General features: G+C 35.1%; 1 pseudogene; it reads left to right on the plus strand.

The window, feature by feature from the left end:
* The first annotated feature begins 7917 nt into the window (after positions 1-7917).
* LOC101081801 lies at positions 7918-8375 on the plus strand (annotated as a pseudogene).
* The last annotated feature ends 13779 nt before the right edge of the window (positions 8376-22154 follow it).

Here is a 22154-nt window from a genome sequence, read left to right on the forward strand (position 1 = left end):
ATGGACTGCGAGATCATGACCTGAGCTGAAGTCGGACGCTTAACCGACTGAGCCACGCAGGCGCCCCACATTTTTTATATATTTGAAGTAATTATTTGTTAAATATGCTGCTGATATTTTCCAACTCTTTGAAATAGCCTTTTACCCTTCTTGAGTATTATATTAACGTTGACAATTTAAAAAATAATATTTATAGTAATAAATGGGCATTATATATTGTGGCTTGGTTATATAAGCCCTAATGAGAAACAGAAAAAAAATGTGAAATTTATATTTTGAAACCGGTGATGTCAGGAAAAACTGAAGGTTAATTAGAGAATGACACTGCTAAAACTTTTTTAAAAATTTTTTTGATGTTTATTTATTTTTGAGAGAGGCAGAGACAGAATGCGAGTAAGTTGGGGCAGAGAGAGAGGGAGGCACAGAATCTGAAGCAGGCTACAGGCTCCTAGCTGTCAGCACAGAGCCTGACGCGGGGCTCAAACTCAAGAGCTGTGAGATCATGACCTGAGCCGAAGTCGGACGTTCAACCGACTGAGCCACCCAGGTTCCCTGACACTGCTAAAACTCTTAAGAGTTAGGTAAAATAATACAAATTATTGTCAGAGCAATAGAGTCTAAAAGCAAATTGCAACGTAATTGATTTAAAACTAGCCTAAATGGCAAAGGGATTGTACCAATCCAAGCATAAGCACATTTTAAATGCAAAATGGCTTAAAAATAAGTGCACAGGCTGTGATAACTTCATGGATCTTTTCAGGGGGAGGCAAGCCATGGGTTGTTTTGCGCAACTATCTAGTATGAGGATGTGGCGTATGGTGTTGCTGAAATATCCCTGGAAAAACTGCTTCTCCAGCATAGCTCTAGAATAATCTAAATTTTTAAAGGTAACCTCAAATCCCTCTGATCCATGAGGCAAATAGAAAAATCTTTGAATAGTAACTAAGATATATCATAGTTAGAGAGAACAGATTTTCCATGGTTAGCATCTCTTTGGGCTAGTTTAATAAGAGCTGGCCTGAACATCCACGTTTTCTGATGAGTGTTCCTTGAGAAATATCCTCTTACACAAACTCTCATCCTTTCATATGGGCCAAATCAGTTGTACAGGAAATGCTAGAAGACCTATGGAGGGTTTTGATTCTATACCACTCCAAATTTTCTGCCTCAAAAAAGGAGCATAGCCTTTGAAAAGGAAAACCAAACAAAAGTGCAATGTTTTAGAGACAAATAGTCTGGCTCTTTATCTCTTCAGTTTGTGGACATCACACATGTTAGTTGTTTTATTATTTTTTTCTTTAAGCCCCATTTTCTTCATTTTTGATAGAGAGATGGCAACTGAAAATTTATAAGATTATTTTTGGAATTAAAGGAAATGAAAATGATCACTTCAGTAACAAATAGTTTCTGAGTGTCAGGAACTACAAAAAGGAGGTGGAGGAAGAGGAGGAGGAGAAATAAGGACTGATTTTCCTCTGACTTTGAGCGGTACAGAGTATACATTTAATATTTATACCTCAGTTCTGGCATTTGAAGCACACTGGTTTTATTAAGTTACTTTTACTCCTCTTCAGTCATTACAACAAAGGCTTTTGTTGTTTCCTCTTTCCAGCTCACTGATGACTAGAACTACCAATTTCAAGACTCCTTTTTTTTTTCTCCTATTTAATTTTTCTTTTCTTCCCTTCCTTTCCAACTTCTTCCTCTCAGTGGGAAAATATAAATGACCTTCAGCATAGCTAATAACATGATACATTAGGATCAGAAGTAATCAAGAAGCAACACTAAGTCTAAATAGGTAACAAGAATATAAATGTAGAAATAATTCATTTGAACTCAGTTGATTAACTCTAAACCATTTATTTTTTATTACATACGAATTTGATTGAATTACTTTTATAAAGCTATTGATTATAAAATCTGGTTCATTAGATTCTATTTGGCTGAATTATAAACCTATTAATTTTGCTTTAGCTCTGCCAGAATTAACAAGAATAAAAAATCTGACAGATGAAAGAGCTTAAATCTATACCAGCTTACTTACAAATGTTACATGCTACTTTGTGGCAGGTTTTAAAATATTCACACCTCATGTGAAAACATGATGTGCTAAAATATTTGTGTGTGATTGAATTTTAATATATCCAAAATAAGACACCCTTCTCCTTAAACACAAAATTATAGAACTCTTCATAAAAACTGACCCTGTTTTTACAGGAAAATAAAAATAAAGGATTACAGGTATTAGAACCACCTGTAAGCAAATTAGACATGAAGGCTGTAAAAATCCTAAGTAATTAATTCTCAAAGAACAAAGAGAATTTTTAAACAAAAAAGTCCACGTAGCTGACTTTATCAAATAATTGTATTTCTATGATTATGGATTCTAAGATAATAGATATTTTTTGCATTCCTATTAAAGAATGTATGTTTTTATAGGCATCAGAGGATAGAAATCTGAATAACACACATTACCTCAAATTCCAGAAAGTCATAACCTAGCTGGGGACATGAAAGCATGTATAATACACAAGGCATATCATACATTTCTAAAGAAATATCCAGTGGAACATGAAATAGCAATTAACAGTAATTACTTATTCTTTGTTAAACCAAATGTAATAAATAAGATCAACAAATAAGGCAGAGAAAAAGAATTAAAGAAACAGCTTATGCAATAACGAACGAAAATGAACTGCATATACTACAATTTCTGTGTATGTATGTATGCGTGTGTTTTCCGATTAAAAGGTGCACAGGGTACCGGGAATCATGTGGCTCAGGAACTCATTTATAAATACAGAAACATAGAATAAAAATATATCAAATCTTCAATTATCTAAATTGCAATGGAACTTAGATTCCTTCATGAGACAGTGTACAGACTATTGGATTCACCATCATACATCTGATTTGTTGATCGAACTCAATCACTATGCAGCATTATCTTGATTCTACACTAATGAAGATCCTCTCAGTATTTTAATTTATAATTTAGTGATTCAATATTATTTCTGACTCAGTAACTACAGTAAAGTACTGTTTCATTACTGATTTACTCAATTTTAAATTAATTTCCTCATATACATATTCCCTTCTCCCTCTCTCTCACCACCACCTCAAAATTGGAGCATCTTAAGAAACTTCTTTGTATTAGATTGAAGATTGGGTGACAACATATTTTATAAACTTACTATAGACATTGGGAGATTTGGAAATGAAAGTGGGACACTGTTAATCATTAATTTTAGATGAGAGGCATAAACCAAGATTGTGCTAGACCAACTGGCACATGGTAACTTTAGTTAAAGATATCCAGGACATAGAGGGTTGTGGGAACGGGCATGGGCTAAATGGGTAAGGGGCATTAAGGAATCTACTCCTGAAATCATTGTTGCACTGTATGCTATCTAACTTGGATGTAAATTTAAAAAAAATGAATTTATTGGAGAAAAAACATATCCAGACATAGAAATGTGATTATCACTGGGGCACCTGGGTGGCTCAGTCTGTTAAGCATCCGACTCTTGATTTCGGCTCAGGTCATGATTGCATAGTTTGTGAGATCAAGCCCTGCTTGGGGCTATACACTAATAGTATGGAGCCTGCTTGGGCTTCTCTCTCTCCCTCTCTCTGCCCCTCCTTCACTTTCTCTCACACTTGAGTTCTCCCTCTCTCAAATAAATAATTAAAAAAAAAAACACCTATAATTGAAAAGAAAACAAACAAACAAAAATGTGACTATGTTTACATAAACATGACCATGAGATTTAAATCTGGAGGAAAATTGTCAATGAGAACAAATAAAAAAAATTTACAGTAAAGATATGACCAATTTTGATATATACTATCCATCCAAATGGCCCAATTGTGTTAAAAGCATAGCCTGTCTTACTCTTTTTGAACGTTAATACCCTTAAATGTAATTTCTATTAGTATCTTATTAATTGTCATATTTTAAACATTTGTATAGAAAAAAATTAAGTTCTATATACTGTAGCATAATTCTTTCAGGGTGTGAAATAAATGTTAAGGATTAAAATTGTGACTCTTTCTAGGTCAAATCAAAATGTTCAGCTTTTTCTAATAATTTTAAATTTCTAAAAATGCTACATTTACTGCACTAGCTGTAAAAGTAACTGAAAATGAAAACAAATAAAAATAAACTATGGAAATAGAGAAGATACAAATGCATAAAAGGATTCCTGAGGATGTTCTGTGCTAACTGAAGTATATCAGAAATTGTGAACTAGTGGGGCATCTGGGTGGCTCAGTAGGTTGGGCATCCGACTTCGGCTCATGTCATGATCTCATATCTCGTGGGTTCGAGCCCCACGTCGCACTCTGTGCTGACAGCTCAGAACCTGGAGCCTGCTTCAGATTCTGTATCCACCCCCTTCCTTATTTGCACTCTGTCTCAAATATAAAAATAATAAATTTATTATTATTTAATAAATAAATATTAAATAAAAATAATAAATAGAATAAATAATAAAAATGAAAATAATAAATTTATTATTATTTAATAAATAAACATTAAAGGAAAAAGAAACTGTAAACTGAAAAATGTTCATAAACAAATTCAACTCTCTATTTTGAGTGTTCTGAGCATAATTCATTTACCCAACCTGACTATGGCTTCCCAGGCCTTATTTTTTATGTTCTAAATTACTTATAATGTGTTCATTTGCAAACCAGAATCACTATATTCAAGATAGAATGATATTTATATTCATAGCACCATTCTCCTTTATTTGGCATATTCTACTTTGTGTTCTTCAAAATGTATTTAATATTCAAATCGGTGCTTTAATATCAACCACCATCCTTTCAACCTCTTTCCTTCATTGGTTATTCCTTAAGAACTAAGCCTTAGATATTACAGTATTATGCAGCTTTGAACAATCACCATTTTCATACTTCATTCAAAATTTTATTGTGCACCTATGTTCCAGGTGTCATGGAGATCAATGATAAAGAGGATAGTGTTACAAGATAAATTGTACATTGCGATTTTTGAAGAGGGGCGCCTGGTGGCTCAGTCTGTTGGGAGTCTGACTTCTACTGGGTCATGTTCTCACCGTCGGGCTCTGTGCTGACAGCTCTGAGCCTGGAGCCTGCTTGCGATTCTGTCTCCCTCTCTCTGGCCCTCCCCCGCCCACGCTCTGTCTCTCTGTCTCTCAAAAATAAACACTAAATTTTTTTTTAAAAAATGTTTGAAGAATATATTTGAACAAACATGGATTTGAATCTGTCAGTGCCAAAATGAAAATGGTTAGGAGCCAACAGAACCTAAGGCAAAGACTCTTGTAGATTTGCCATGGAAGTAAAGCTCAAGTGGTTGCTTAATTTGGGAAAGACTAGTTGACTGTGATTAGTTGATTTTGTCGTTTTTAAAAATGTTTTTAACATTTATTTATTTTTGAGAGACAGAGAGAGAGTAGGGGAGGGGCAGAGAGAGAGGGAGACACAGAATCTGAAGCAGGCTCCAGGTTCTGAGCCATCAGCATAGAGCCCGACGCCAGGCTCGGACTCACAAGCTGTGAGATCATGACCTGAGCCGAAGTGGGATGCTTAACCTACTGAGCCACCCAGGTGCCCAGTTGTTCTTAGGTTTTAATTTCTTAGCCTTGAGGCATTTATAGGAGTTTACTCTGGCTTACGTTTCAGTTTGCTTGCATAGACTGTGCATGCATTAAATCTACCTCAGTGTAATGGCCTCTTTGTTTAATTACTTTAACAATAGAAAATGAAATTTCAGTTCTCATGGAGTTTACATTGCATGTGATGGGTCAAATGGGTTTGGTTTACATGGTTTTATAGTTGGAAAAATATTAAGTTATTTTCTAGTTACCCACTCTTATTTTTAGATCTCTTATTTTAGATCAAATACTATATTTTCACCATTTTCACCAAACTCAAATATGTTTCCCCCAAACTTAAAGTACATTAGCCCTTTCCACCAATACCTAAGTAATATTATCTGCCACTCGGAACATTCTATGAGTTCCCAATGCCCTCAGGAGAAAAAGAGCCTAGTGGATCACAGAGTTTAAAGGACTTCCATAAATATATTACTTATCTCTCCTGCTTCATTTTCTTCCACTTTTCCCATCAGCATGTCACATTCCACGTTCCTAGGTGGTAGTTAATAAAATCACCACCATGAAACGTGTTTGAGAGTATCCACATGGTTTTCAATGGGTAAGAGTAACCTAAAAACGGATTATTTTTCTTTTTTCTTATCCTAGAACATTGAAGGCTAGTAAAGTTGGCATAATAAAACAGGCAAATTTTTTCTGTACACCTAGAAATCTTCAAACATATTAGTACTTCAATAGAGTTCTCTAAATAATTACATATTGTCAGCTTAAATCCTACTTTGAAGTAGATGGCATTTAGATTGCAGATAAATTATTATGCATTAAAGCTACTGAAAGTAGCATGAACAGCTAAAAGGAAAGCATGCATAATTTTATTGTGGACAAAGCCTAAAACACACTAATATATACTGAAAATAAATTTGTCACAGTGTTTGATCTTATACTATTAATTCATGGCATTTCAACATGCTTATTATTTTGAATGTATAAAATTAAAAACATTTTTCTCAATAAACGAATTTCATCAAACTATAAAAATGAGAAGTTTACCAAAAAATTATTATAGGACATAAATGTGAACCTCACTTTAAGTATCCAATATAAGCAAAATGCCAATTTTTGGTTACCGTTAGAAGACATATAAATGTGTAAATCATAAGAAATATATGATAAAAGTGATGAATCTTTAATATACTATGAATATTATGAACTAGATGTACTATAAATCATAAATATATCATTATAAAACTTTACATAAGAATGGTTACTCTTTTACCACTTTATTATATGTATATTCGATCCCATTCCTAATTACAATATGCCAGTCAATTTAGTATATTGTATGTAAATTTCAAAGAATATAATTTTGTTTTTGCTACTGCTTTTTATAATGAAAATAATATGATGATAAAGCTTGATAATAATGCACTAAATTGAATTTTTTAGAAGAATATAAGAACTGATTCCATATATAAATACAAAAACAGGGGCGCCTGGGAGGCGCAGTCGGTTAAGTGTCCGACTTCAGCCAGGTCACGATTTTGCGGTCCGTGAGTTCGAGCCCCGCGTCGGGCTCTGGGCTGATGGCTCAGAGCCTGGAGCCTGTTTCCGATTCTGTGTCTCCCTCTCTCTCTGCCCCTCCCCCGTTCATGCTCTGTCTCTCTCTGTCTCAAAAATAAATAATTGTTAAAAAAATAAAAAAATAAAAAAATAAATACAAAAACAAATGCTTAGGTATGTCAAATATTAACAAAATCACTCAAATCATTTATAGAGTATCCTCTCCTACCACTAAATGTGATTTTTATGACTAGGTCTTTTATTATATTACGGTGCAACTACAGTTGACATTTTGTAGGAAACTGGCTCTATAAAAATTGATTTAATATCCCCTCAGAGCTTTAAGTTAAATCTCATGAGTTGTAACTTCTTTTTATTTAAAAATACTTTATCACTGAACTACTTGGAAATTGTACACCAAAGGGTTAGATCAGTAGTTCTGGGTTGCCTAAACCCTGCACATTCTAAACTTCTTCAAGAATGGCTTTTTAAATTCTTTTTTTAAATATAATTTATTGTCAAGTTAGCCACCATACAGTATATACAGTGTGCTCTTGGCTTCGGGGGTAGATTCCCATGATTCATTGGTTACATATGACACCCAGTGCTCATCCCAACAAGTGCCCTCCTCAATACCCATCACCCATTTTCCCCTCCCCGGCCCGCCCTTCCCACCCATCCCTTCCATCAACCCTCAGTTTGTTCTCTGTATTTAAGAGTCTCTTAGAGGCAACTGAAGCCTTTGACAGTACAGCTGCAAGATTCGAAGATGCCACCCAAGGGAAAAAGCAGTTCCAGGAAAGGGAGGGGGGGAAGGAGGAGCAGCCTCTGGGAGTGACAGTTCTGACAAGAAGGCTCAGGGTCCCAAAGGTGGTGGCAATGCAATAAAGGTCAGACACATTCTGTGTGAAAAACATGGGAAAATCATGCAAGCCATGGAAAAGTTGAAGTCTGGAATGAGATTCAATGAAGTGGCCACACAGTATAGTAGAGATAAAGCCAGGCAAGGGGGTGACTTGGGTTGGATGACCAGAGGTACCAAGGTGGGACCATTTCAAGAAGCAGCATTTGCCTAGCCCATAAGTGGGCTGGATAAACCTGTGTTTACAGACCCTCCAGTTAAGACAAAATTTGGATATCATATTATTATGGTTAAAGGGAGAAAATAAAATTGTATGGAAGACTGAAAAAAAAAAGAGTCTCTTATGGTTTTCTTCCCTGTCTGAAACTATTTTTTCCCCTTCACTTCTCCCATGGTCTTCTGTTAAGTTTCTCAAATTCCACACTTGAGTGAAAACATATGATATCTGTCTTTCTCTGACTTATTTCACTTAGCATAATACCCTCCAGTTCCATCTATGTTGTTGCAACTGGCAAGATTTCATTTTTTCTCATTGCCAAGTGGTAGGAATGACTTTTTAAATTTCATTTAATTAATTTATTTTTTTTATTTTTTAGAGAGAGAAAGCACAAGTTGAGAAAGGGGCAGAGAGAGAGAGAGAGAGAGAGAATCTTAAGCAGGCTCTACTCTCAGGATGGAGCCTGATGCCAGGCTCAATCTCATGACCCTAATATCATGACCTGAACCGAAATCAAGAGTTGGGCACTTAACCAAATGAGTCACCCAGGCGGGCACAGGAATGGTTTTGACCAGCTCCTGAGAGATAATCTCTGAACCCATGGGATGCCTTGGTTGATAAGAATATCTTTTATGGTACAGCCACAGTAGAAAGTAGATGGAAGTTTCTCAAAAATTAAATTAAATATAGAAATACCATATGATCTAATAGTCACACTGCTGGCTCTTTACCTAAAGAAAATGAAAACACTATTCAAAGAGATATATGCACCCCTATGTTTATTGCTATACTATTTATAATAGCCAAGATATAGAAGCAACCCAAATATCCATGTATAGATAAATGGATAAAGAAATGTGATATATAAATATATATGTGATATATGTGATATATATATGTAACTGATTTATATATATGTATATATATATATATATGTTTGTGGAAGACAAATACCATACAATTTCACATATTGTAGAATTAAAAAATGAATAAAAACCAAAAAGCAGAATCAGATCTATAAATATTGATGGCTACCAGGAAGGAAGGAGATCAGGGGTGGGCAAAATGGAGGAAGGGGAGAGGGTAACATAGGCTTCTAGTTATGGAATAAATAAGCCATTGGAATAAAGTTACAGCATAAAGAATATAGTCAATGGTATTATAGTGTTGTGTGGTGAAAGGTGTTAGCTATGCTTACGGTAAGCACAGTATGAAGTATAAACTTGTTAAATCACTATGTTGTACACACAAAGTTAATCTAATATTGTGTGTCAACTATATTCAAATAAGAAAGAAAGAAAAGAAAGTCTTTGTATAACTGAAGACTTAGCTACTTGAGATAGTTTATACTAACAATGTGACTTATGGCAAATAACATTTATGACAATGGTATTATACACTCTGAGCAGCTAAGATTCATCTCAAACAGTTGGTTTAACATCTGAAAATAATGGAATATACCACATTAACAGAATAAAGAACAATAACCCCATGATCAGATAAAGAGATGGTGAACAATCATTTGAAAAATAATACATCTATTTGGTGTAGAAACCCTCAATGAGCTAGGAATAAAGGGGATTTTTATCCACTTGCCAAAGTGTATCTACGCAAATCCTACTGCTAACATCATACTTAATGGTGAAAGACTGAAGGCTTTCTCCAAATGTAATGAACAAGGCAAGGATGTTTACTTTTTTCATCTCTATTCAACATTGTACTGCATATTATTCTAGCTAGCACATTAAGGCAATAAGAATAAGAACAACAAAAGAATTTTTTTTTTATTTTTTTACATGTATTCATTTTTGAGAGACAGAGCACAAGCAGGGGAGGGGCAGAGAGAGAAGGAGACACAGAATCCGAAGCATGCTCCAGGCTCTGAGCTGACAGCACAGAGCCCAAGATGGGGCTTGAACCCACAAACTGTGAGATAATGACCTAAGCTGAAGTCAGATGCTCAACCGACTGAACCATCCAGGTGCCCCAGAACAACAAAATAATTTAAAGGCATGTAGTTTGGAAAGAAAACAGTAAAACTATATTTACTAACAGAATATATAATGCATGTAAGAAATACAAGGAATACACAAAAATTACCATAATAAACAAATTTAGCAAAGTCACAAAACACAAGTCCATCATACAAATAATAGTTGTATTTTTATACACTAGCAACAACCAATCAGAACTTGAAATTAAAGAAATTATTTCATTTGCAATGAAGATAATAAAGATAATAAGATAATAAAAATTTATAAAGTATCATTAAAATAATAAAAATATAAGCCATAGACCAGGCAAAAATATTTTCTTTTTCTTTTCTTTTCTTTTTGTTTCAAGTTTTCATTTAAATTCTAATTAGTTAACATATAGTGTAATGTTGGTTTCAGGAGTAGAATTTAGTGATTCGTCACTTACATATAACATCCAGGGCTCATCAAAAGGGCCTTCCTTAAGCTCATCCCCCACCCACCTTCCCTCCAGCAACTTCTGTTTTCTATAGTGAAGAGTCTTTTATGGTTTGCTTCCCTCTCTTTCTTTTTTTTTTCTCCTATGTTTATCTGTTTTCTTTCTCTTTCTTTCTTTTCTTTCTTTCTTTCTTTCTTTCTTTCTTTCTTCCTTCCTTCCTTCCTTCTTTCTTTCTTTCTTTCTTTCTTTCTTTCTTTCTTTCTTTCTCCCTTTCTCTCTTTTTCTTTCTTTCTTTCTTTCTTTCTTTCTTTCTTTCTTTCTTTCTCCCTTTCTTTCTTTCTTTCTTTCTTTCTTTCTTTCTTTCTTTTTTTAGCAGCAGGCTAAAGTTTATTATAGTATAAGATTAGAAAGTAAGAATAGTAGGAAACCTCTGTTTCATTTCTTAAATTCCACATGAGTGAAATCATGTGGTATTTGTCTTTCTCTGACTGACTTAGTTCACTTGGCATAATACAGTCTAGCTCCATCGATGTCATTGCAAATGGCAAATGTTTGTTCTTTTTTATGGTTAAGTAATATTCCAGTATGTACAGTGCTTCTATAAACATTGTGGTGCATGTAACCCTTCAAATCAGTGTTTTGTTTCCTTTGGGTAAATACCTAGTAGTGCAATAGCTGGGTCATAGGGTAGTTCTATTTTTAACTTTTTAAATATTTTCTAGCGACATTTGTTAAAGAGCTTATCTCAGATCATATAAAGAATGCTTACCTTTCATGAGTAGGAAGACAAATGATACAATTTACAATAGGTTCATATGAATGATTAATTAGCACCTAGAAATATGATGGATTACTTTTCAGAGCATTATGTTAAGTGAAAATGGATTCAAAAGGCCACATTCTATATGATATCATCATAGAGCATTTTGTAAAAAACAAAAATCTAAAGGTAATAGTTGGATAAATACTTGCTAAGGGTTGAGAGAAAATGGAAGCATTTGTCACAAATGGGCATGAGGGAGATTTTGAGGGGGTAATTGAACTGTTCTATATTTTGTTCATGTAGGTAGTTGTGCAACTTTATATATTTTTAAAACTTACAGAATTTTCTGGGGCGCCTACGTGGCTCAGTCAGTTAAGCATCTGACTTCAGCTCGGGTCATGATCTCACTGTTCATAAGTTTGAGCCCCACGTTTGGCTCTGTGTTGAGAGCTCAGAGTCTGGAGCCTGCTTTGGATTCTCTCTCTCCTCTCTCTCTCAAAAATAAATAAACACTAAAAATAATTAAAACTTACAGAACTTTCCAACAGAAAAACATGAATTTTATAATATATATTCTGCCATGAAATTTTCAAAAGTCACTTACTAAAATCAAATAAAACCTTTGTAAAATGATGCTTTTATATAATAGAATTTCAATTCCAATTATGATGTAAAAATGTACAAAGGAGGGTTGCCCTAACCCTAGCAATGTGAGAAACCTCCATAATCTACAAGTCCATAACTTTCCTTGAGTGAGTCAGTTGTGAGTTGGTAAATTAACCTAGTCAATTGAATTCCAAAGGATGATAGTCCCGCAGAGGTGAGACAGGACTGGAACTGTTTCTTTCATTTTTGGAAGATTGTTGAAGGAAAACACAGTAATCATAGAAGCAGGTAGGGACAGCTTAAAAATTTAAGATATTTTAGATGCTGAAAGTAAACTGTCAATTTGTTTAGTTTCCATGGGAACTTCACACAGGAAAAATCTGAGGTCACTGACAAGCTTCCTTCCATAGGCCTCCATGGATACTCTTGATAAAGATAGCAGGTAGGTCTAGAGATCAGTGTGGCACATGGACACAGAGCACTGTCTGCTCCCCATATACCTCTTTTAAGAGAAATAAACGCTTCAAGACACTGTGGGAAAGGCAACATACTCTCCCACCACCAATGACGAGGCAAAGATCCATTGCTATGATAGAGAAAGAAGCTATATCCTATGGAGAAAGAAGTTAATAGACAAGAAAAAAGGAAAATTCCTGTCCTAGGAAAAAGCAATAGGCAACTGAAGGACTAGAAGGAAAACAAAAAACAAACAAACAAAAAAACCAAAAAACCCTTCAGTTCCATGGAGACTGGAAGCCACCTGAAGCAGGAAACTCCCTTACCCTTTGCCTATCCCAAATTTCACTGGCAGTGAGCTATAATTTCTGCATTATTTCTAAGAAAGCTTGTCTACTACTAATTCAAAAAGATATTCTCCTAGTACATTCTCCTAAAGAGGTTCATATTTTTAGCTATCTTTTTAGGAGATAGGGATGGAGCTGTCTCTGCACCTCAAATTAACTTCTGTGTATAATGTGAGAAAGATCCTAAGATCATTTTTTTTAATTTTTTTTAACGTTTATTGATTTTTGAGACAGAGAGAGACAGAGCATGAACAGGGGAGGGTCAGAGAAAGGGAGACACAGAATCCGAAACAGGCTTCAGGCTCTGAGCTATCAGCACAGAGTCCGACGCGGGGCTCAAACTCACGGACCATGAGATCATGACCTGAGCCGAAGTCGGCCGCTTAACCGACTGAGCCACCCAGGCGCCCCGATCCTAGGATCATTTTATCATTGATAGATAACCAGTGGCCCCAAAAGTATTTGTTTAAAATATCTTCTCTTTCAAATTGGGTTTACTTTTAGCACCTTTATCAAAAACCCAATGAGTATTGGGGGAAAGAAGGAAATGGGGAATTTCTATTCAAAAGGTATAAAGTTTCAGTTTTGTAAGATAAATGAGTTCTAGAGATCTGCTATACAGCACTGTACCTATAGTTAGCAATTCTATATTGTACACTTAAAATTTCATTACAAAGGTAGATCTTATTAAATGTTATCACAATAAAAAAGGTAGATGAGTGGGTCACCTGGGTGGCTCAGTCAGTTGTGTCTTCTAAGTCTTGATTTCGATTCAAGTCATGATCTCATGGTTCCTGAGTTCAAGCTCCATCTCGGGCTTTGTGGTGACCGTGTGCAGCCTGCTTCAGATCCTCTGTTTCCCTCTCTCTCTCTGCCCCTTCCCTGTTCATGTGCATGCTCTCTCTCTCTCAATATATATATATATATATATATATATATATATATATATATATATATAAAGGAACACTTAAAAAAAGTCAAAAGAGTAAAATTGTGGCTCTATTCTGGAGTGTTCCATTAAGCTATGGAACCATGGATTAGTGCCACACTACTTAATTACAGTAACTTTATAGTAGGTATTGTAAGTGCTTTTTAAAAGATATTTATTTTCAAAGAACTCTGAGTATTCTAGATCCCCTGCATTTCCACCAAAAAAAGAAGTCTCTGTCTTAGTAATTGACTAGAAAACTGAAAATTTGTTTATGATACAAGGCAGATAAGCAAATTACATGGGATCACCAGATGTTACCAAAAGTTATTTTTGAGGGAAGATGTTCATGTAAGAAACTAAAATAAAAGATTCTGACAGAGAATAATGTCAACATTTCCCTAAGCAACTAGCCCAGATAAGCAGGATTTACTCTTTTTCACATTCCAATTTATAGATGTTAGTTTTTCTGTTGTTTTTAAGCATAACTTCAAACAATTTTATTTTTTTCTCTCATAATTAGCATTTACTAAGTTAAACGGCTTATAAAACTATTTTTGTCCCTTTGCATTTTCATAAATTTTAATTATTTTGGTGGCAGAAGATAGAAAATGCAAAAGTGGACCACAACCACTTCATTTTTCGCACATTATAATTGAGGCAGTTTCAGAGTTGTTTTTTCTATCCAGTTGAAAACTGTGGCCTTTGATTTTGCCCCGAAATACAGGAATCATATTTATGTCCATAAACTGAGATCACATGGTCTATGAAGAATGGTAAATAGAACAAAAACAAATACGCACATGAAATACACGGGGCTTACTTGTAGGCTCGTTACCCATCTCCCTTACGATGAGGTTAAAGCTTAGTTTACAGACTATTCAGAGAAACTGCAAATAGATGAGCTTTTCAGAAATGGCCAGCAAACAGCCTTGTTCTGTAAATCTACCTCAGTGCCCCCAATTCCTTAGCTTCATCTGTTCTCACATTTGGGAGATAAATGAGTCATATGATGGCATTGGAAGATTTTCTGAAAGTATTTATTTGGACATTTATTTTGAGATACCTTCAACTAATGTATTGTGTGAACGAATCTAAAAGTTTAGCAACATGAGCTGGCAGGAAATTTACCCTGTCCAGCACTTAGGGCACCTATTTAGCCTGGGTGGTAAACACTCTTCCTATCACTGTTACATTTGAGGTAATCAATGCTTAGTTATAGCTTAATTAAATTTCTCAGAAACCTAAGATGGGTAGGTAATAACCTGAGCACTGAGTTTGCTCTAACTCTGGAAAAATTGCTCATAAACATCACAGCATACTTCCCTTACTTGTGTAAAAATAACGTAACTTGCAGGGTCCTAGATTAATATGCCTTGACTTTCACGAAGTGGCACATTCTTAAGGGGGTTGCAAGATATAACAGATTAAAGAAAAATGAAACTTTTTCAGCAGAGAACCACAAGAAGAAGTTTTTGAATTAATAATCATGGCAGAGGAAGATGGGGCTTCTATTGAGACAACCATAAAAGTGTGGATATATTTTTATCAGTTAGAAGAAATTCTTAATTTCACAGAAATTCGTAATTATATATCTATAATAACAGACATGTAAGATCTGGAAATTTATTTAAAAAGTCAATAAATAAGTGTCCGACTTCAGCCAGGTCACGATCTCGCGGTCCGTGAGTTCGAGCCCCGCGTCGGGCTCTGGGCTGATGGCTCAGAGCCTGGAGCCTGTTTCCGATTCTGTGTCTCCCTCTCTCTCTGCCCCTTCCCCGTTCATGCTCTGTCTCTCTCTGTCCCAAAAATAAATAAATAAATTAAAAAAACGTTGAAAAAAATAAAAAGTCAATAATATTTCTGAATTGAAGAATTTCACATTCCTCGTTTTTGTTATCAACAAATTTCAAACTATCTACTACAAAAGAAAGTAACCAAGGAAAACAAAAAAAGATAAAATTACCTTTGTGTATCAGGGTTCTCCACAGAAACATCACACTGTGTTACCTTTAGATAGATTCTCATACGGCAATAAGGTATCCAAAATAAAGGGAAATGGAACAATTTAATACAATCCCTTTTCCACGTCCACTGGTTCTATTTTCCGTTTCATCATATAGTACAATTAATGTGTTGAATTAAATGTTAGATGTCAAATAAATATGACATGAAGTCCTATATGGTCTTACCAATTAAGTTTTACACTTGTTTTAACAATCCTCTCTGGATTCCAGAAGCACTCTATGCAATAATGAGATATTTTGCTTTTATACATTTTTAAAGTAATTCCAAATCCTGCTAAGCTTTGAATAGGACCCAGAACAAGGATTATCCGCATTGTCTTTTTTTCCCAGTCAAGATTTTTTTTAAGTAAATAGTTGTAAATTGTAACATTAAGTATTAGCAAAATGACTCTCACAGTATGATGTATGTGAGCATTCTGGAGTCACAGAGTCTGGAAGTGCTATAGTTAAGTATCTAGGACTCAGTGCCAGAAACGGACTATGCTCAGTAGTTACAGCAATAGTTACCCTATGCTAACCAGACTGTTTATGTATCAAATTTTGGGCTGCAATTTTTTTTTCTTTGCTTCTGGTCTAGTTGGTATCCCCAAGTTTAATTTACCAAATATTCATTTTTGATTAAATTAGAGTCCTGATTGCTAGTATCAGAGCTTCTTTTAAGAAATGTAAATATTAATACCCTCTGCTTTCTAGTTAAGACCATCTTACCCACAAATGTGGTATACAGCACCAAATAATATATAAATGAGAAAAATATAAATGAGAAAAAATGGGCAAAGTACCACCATATAAGTGAGAAAAAGTGGGCAAAGTACTCACCTGCCTATAAAATGACAAATAAAAAGTTCTCAAAGCCTGAGAGTGTATAAAGAAATTGTGTAAAGTCCTATGTGTAATACAATATTTCCCAAAGAATCCATATTCTTTAAAAATCTTTCAGGCAGTGAAAGAGTGGGAAATTTTCTGCATGCTCAATAGCTAGGACAGTCAATACTCTTTTGGAGTTACCATCAGGGGAAAAAAAAAGGTAATGATTGCAATTTGACAGAGAATAAAGCTGATGAATAAGCCAATTTCAAAACCTCTCAGGCTAGTGGTAAATCTCCTGATCTAAATTAAATGGTATAAGTTCCACACTGCCAGACAGAACAATATTATAACTCCTATTTATTTTTATAACACATTTCACTTAGATTTTTACGGGATAATATAAAAAATTTTAAATATGTGAATTATTTTATTGATACAAAAAGATCACATATTTTCAATAAAAATGTCAAAATCCTGTTCTAAATTACATTCCATATATTTTATTTTCTAAACATGGATATTGATGCTCATATTTTTAAAGAACAAATAAGAATAAACTGGTACATCATAATGACTGCATCTTCTTTGCATATTTCTTAGCTCATTGCTGTGATACTAAGTAAGTGAAAATTTAAAAAGGAGTAAATAAATAAAACTCACTGGAGGGAGCTTGAAAGTACATTACTTAACTCTTCATGAAGCCCTTAGAAATGTCTAATACCAAAAAAGAAAAAAACGAACGAAAGAGGTGATTTGTAAAACAGCACTTCTGTTTCCCCCTTTGATCTGAACATGCTATGTAAGTATATCACATTCTGCAAGAAGTTATACTTTTGATGACAAACCATTGTATTAGAGTTCTCCAGAAAAACAGAACCAGCAGATATATTATAAGGAATTTGGATGCCTGGTGGTATAATTCTAGACTGAGTCCAAAGGCCTGAGAACCAGGAGAATGATGGTATAAGTTCAGGAGAAGACCAATATCCAGCTCAAACAGTCAGAGATAACTTCTCCCTTTCATCACCTTCTTGTTCTTTTCAGGTCCTCTAAGGTTGGATGATGCCCACACACATTAGGAAAAGCCATCTGTTTTCCTCAGTCTACCAATCCAAATGCAAATCTCATCCAGAGATATCCTCACAGACATACCCAGAAACGATACTTAACTCAAATATCTGGCACCTTTTCCTCCCTCCCTCCCTCCCTTCCTCCCTTCCTTCCTTCCTCTTTTTTTCTTTCTCTCTTTCTCTGCTTCTTTCTTTCTCTATTTGCCTTTTTCTTTCTTTCTTTCTTTCTTTCTTTCTTTCTTTCTTTCTTTCTTTCTTTCTTTCTTTCTTTCTTTCCTGTCTTTTTTTCTCTTTCTCTCTGCCTTTCTCTGCAGGAAGGCAAGGAAGGAAGGAAGGAAGGAAGGAAGGAAAGAAGGAAGGAAAGAAGGAAACAGAGAAAGGAGAAAGAAAGAAAGAAAGAAAGAAAGAAAGAAAGAAAGAAAGAAACTTTCTTTCTTTCTTCTTTCCTCTCTCTTTTTTCTCTCTCTCCCTTTCTCTGTTTCCTTCTTTCCTTCCTTCTTTCCTTCCTTCCTTCCTTCCTTCCTTCCTTCCTTCCTTCTTCTTTCCTTTCCTTTCCTTTTTTCTTTCTTTCTATTTTTTTTTAGGTTTATTTATTTTGAGAGAGACAGAGACAGCAAGTGAGCAGGGGAGGGGCAGTGAGAGAGAGGGAAAGAGAGGAAAAGAGAGGAAATCCCAAGCAGGCTGATCTGACAGCAACCTGGGGCTTGAACTCACAAAACTGTGAGATCATGACCTGAGTGGAAACCAAGAGTATTGACGCTTAACCCACTGAGCCACTTAGGCTCCTTTCTTTCTCTTTCTTTCTTTTTCTTTCTTTCTTTCTTTCTTTCTTTCTTTCTTTCTTTCTTTCTTTCTTTCCTTCCTTTCTTTCTTCTTTCCTCTCTTTTTTCTCTCTCCCTTTCTCTGTTTTCTTCCTTCCCTCCTTCCTTTTCTTTCTTTCTTTCTTTCTTTCTTTCTTTCTTTCTTTCTTTCTTTCTTTCTTTTTTCCTCTCTTTTTTTCTCTCTCCCTTTCTCTGTTTCCTTCTTTCCTTCCTTCTTTCCTTCCTTCCTTCCTTCCTTCCTTCCTTCCTTCCTTCCTTCCTTCTTCTTTCCTTTCCTTTTTTCTTTCTTTCTATTTTTTTTAGGTTTATTTATTTTGAGAGAGACAGAGACAGCAAGTGAGCAGGGGAGGGGCAGTGAGAGACAGGGGAAGAGAGGGAATCCCAAGAAGGCTCTGAGTTAACAGCAACCTGGGGCTTGAACTCACGAAACTGTGAGATCATGACCTGAGTGGAAACCAAGAGTCTTGACGCTTAATCCACTGAGTCATTCGGGCTTCTTTCTTTCTTTCTTTCTTTCTTTCTTTCTTTCTTTCTTTCTTTCTTTTTCTTCTTTCTTTCTTTCTTTCTTTCTTTCTTTCTTTCTTTCTTTCTTTCTCTTTCCTTCTTTCTTTCCTTCCCTTCCTCTTTCTTTCTTTCTTTCTTTCTTTCTTTCATTCTTTCTTTCTTTCCTCTTTCTTTTCTGCTTTCTCTCTTTCCTCCCTTCCTCCCTACCTGCCTTTGTTCTTCCCTTCTCTTTTCTTTCTTTTCCTGCCAAAGCAACAAATAATCATCATTAACATCTGAATGTACAAAGATACTGATGGGTGGATATGATTAGTTGTTGTCTTTCTTAAGACTCCTAGAAATATACTTTAGTTACAATTGTCTTTGAATTCACAGAGTAAATTTGGTTAGAATTTGAGGTACCTAAATTATAAGCTTATTTCTTCTTAATCCTGCAAAGTGGTCCGCGCTCATCTTCTGTATTTCCTGCTGTAATCCTCCAGTCAGCCATTTCTCTAAGGAGCCCTGTTTCCCTTTATAGTATACTGCCTTTATATATATAGCATATTGTTTTTTTTTTAATTTTTTTTTCAACGTTTATTTATTTTTTGGGGGACAGAGAGAGACAGAGCATGAACAGGGGAGGGGCAGAGAGAGAGGGAGACACAGAATTGGAAACAGGCTCCAGGCTCTGAGCCATCAGCCCAGAGCCCGACGCGGGGCTCGAACTCACGGACCGCGAGATCGTGACCTGGCTGAAGTCGGACGCTTAACCGACTGCGCCACCCAGGCGCCCCTAGCATATTGTTTTTATATATATAGTGTACTGCCTTCATATATAATGCTATAAAGGAAATATAAAGTATTATATATGTATATATAATATGTGTATTATACACACACACACACACACACACACACACACACACACATATATATATATATTCCCTTTATTGTATATTGTTTCTGGGGTGTCATTTCTTTTAGGCCCTCTCTACTGAGAAAGCAAAAAATATATGCGTTTTTACTAACCATGTATGTACAAATATCTATAAATATTCCTGCACAGAAACATCTATATCCTTATTAATCTAAACATGAGTTCATATGGATGTCTCTAATTCTCATTCATTACCACATGGATCATTCTAAATTTCCTCAACTTGCTTATCTCTACATTCTTAATCCCACAGTGACAACTGAGGCTTCAGCTATCTGCCATCTTTTTACTTAATTGGTTCATTTTCATATAAATATTTAGCACTGTAAGCATTGTTAATTCATACTCTCTTAACTATTTTATCAACTAGTATGTAGTGCTTATATGCAGTTCCTTACAGACTGCACTCATCTCCAAAGTTACTTTGGTCCCTACCTCTCCCTCTGTGACCCTCAGTGAGATTTTTTTCATGCATTTACAATACTACTAGATTCTCTCGTATCTTGCCTCAGGGATTCCAGGATGACATTTTGTATGTTTCATGTATTAAGATACGTTGTTTAAATTTCTATGGGTTTTTGACAAGTGTGTACTGTCTTTTATCCACTATTACGGTATTCTATAAAATAAATTTGCTGCACTAAAAAACTCCTGCATTTCACTTATTCAACCCTCACCACAAATTCTACCAACCACTAACCATTTTAAGTGTCTCAATAATTGTGTCTGGTCTGAAATGTTACAAGTTGGGATTGTGCAGTATACACCCCTTCACTGGCTTCTTTCACTTATAAATATGCATTTAAGTTCCTTCATGCCTTTTTATTGCTTTATAGCTCATTTATTTTTATTTTTGAATAATATTCCACGGTACAGATGTACTACAGTCTGTTTATCCATTTGCTTTTTGAGCAATATCTTGGTGGCTTTTAGTTTGGCTGATCATAAATAAAGCTACTATAAATAATACCATGCAGGTTTCTGTGTGACTGCAAGTTTTCAATCAGTTGGATTAATATCTAAGACTACAACTGATGGATCCAACAGTAGAACTGTTCAGCTTGTAAGGGACTGACAAACTGTCTTCCAAACGCATACATCATTTTGCATTCCCACAAGCAGTAAATGAGAGTTCCTGTTGCTCTACATTCTCACCAGCATTTGGCACCTTCGCCATTCTAATTACTGTGCAGCAATGCCTCATTGTTGTTTGAATTTGCAATGCCATGATGACAAATGACAATAAGCATCATTCATGTTTATTTACCACCTGCCTATGTTCTTCGGTGAGAAATCTGTTAAGATATGTTGCCGATTTTTGAATTAGTAAGTGGTGAATTTCAGTAGTGTCAATTCTCTGTGTTCTTCTTTAGTGTTGTATTGATTCCTTTGGATCTTTTCTCTTGAATGTAAAACTTAAATCAGTTTTTCAATAAACACAAAATACCTTCCTGGGATTTTCTCTGAGGTTGTGTTTAATCTACAGATCAAGTTGGGAAGAATTTGTATTTTCACAATATTGAGATTTCTAATCCATAATCATGAATAACTACTCATATTTTTGGATGTTGTTGTGTTTCTTGTGTCAGAGTTTTATACTTTTCTACACATAGAATCTGTATATATTTTGTTAGACTTATACCTAGAAATTTCATTTGTAGTACTACTGTAAATAGTGTTACATGTTTGATTTTTTAAGTTTATTGATTTTTTAGAGAGAAAACATGAACAAGGGAGGGGCAGAGCAAGAGGGAGACAGAGGATCCAAAGCACTGACATCAGCGAGCCTGATGTGGGGCTTGAACTTATGAACCATGAATTCTCTTCCTCTTTCTTTCTTTCTTTCTTTCTTTCTTTCTTTCTTTCTTTCTTTCTTTCCTTCCTTCTTTCCTTCCTTCCTTCCTTCCTTCCTTCCTTCCTTCCTTCCTTCCTCATGAGATCATGACCTGAGCCCAAGTCTGACGCTCTCCTACTGACCCACTCAGGTGCCCCTGTGTGTGTAATTCAAAACCCTAATACCTAATTGCTGATTTCTAATATATAGAAAAACAACAACAACAAACTTAACCAATAATAGAAAAAAAAAGCATCCAGACTTATGAGTTGAGTAGAGTTTGAGGAGATTGAGAGCTTGGACATCAGAGGTCTACTGATGGGTTACCAAATTCCCATTTTATGATATTTAAAATCAAGCGAGACATTCCAATGAGAGCATAGACTATCTTCATTGCTATCGTCTAAATGTATGT

The sequence above is a fragment of the Felis catus genome, chromosome B1 (assembly GCF_018350175.1).
Source record: "Felis catus isolate Fca126 chromosome B1, F.catus_Fca126_mat1.0, whole genome shotgun sequence".
Taxonomy (NCBI): Eukaryota; Metazoa; Chordata; class Mammalia; order Carnivora; family Felidae; genus Felis; species Felis catus.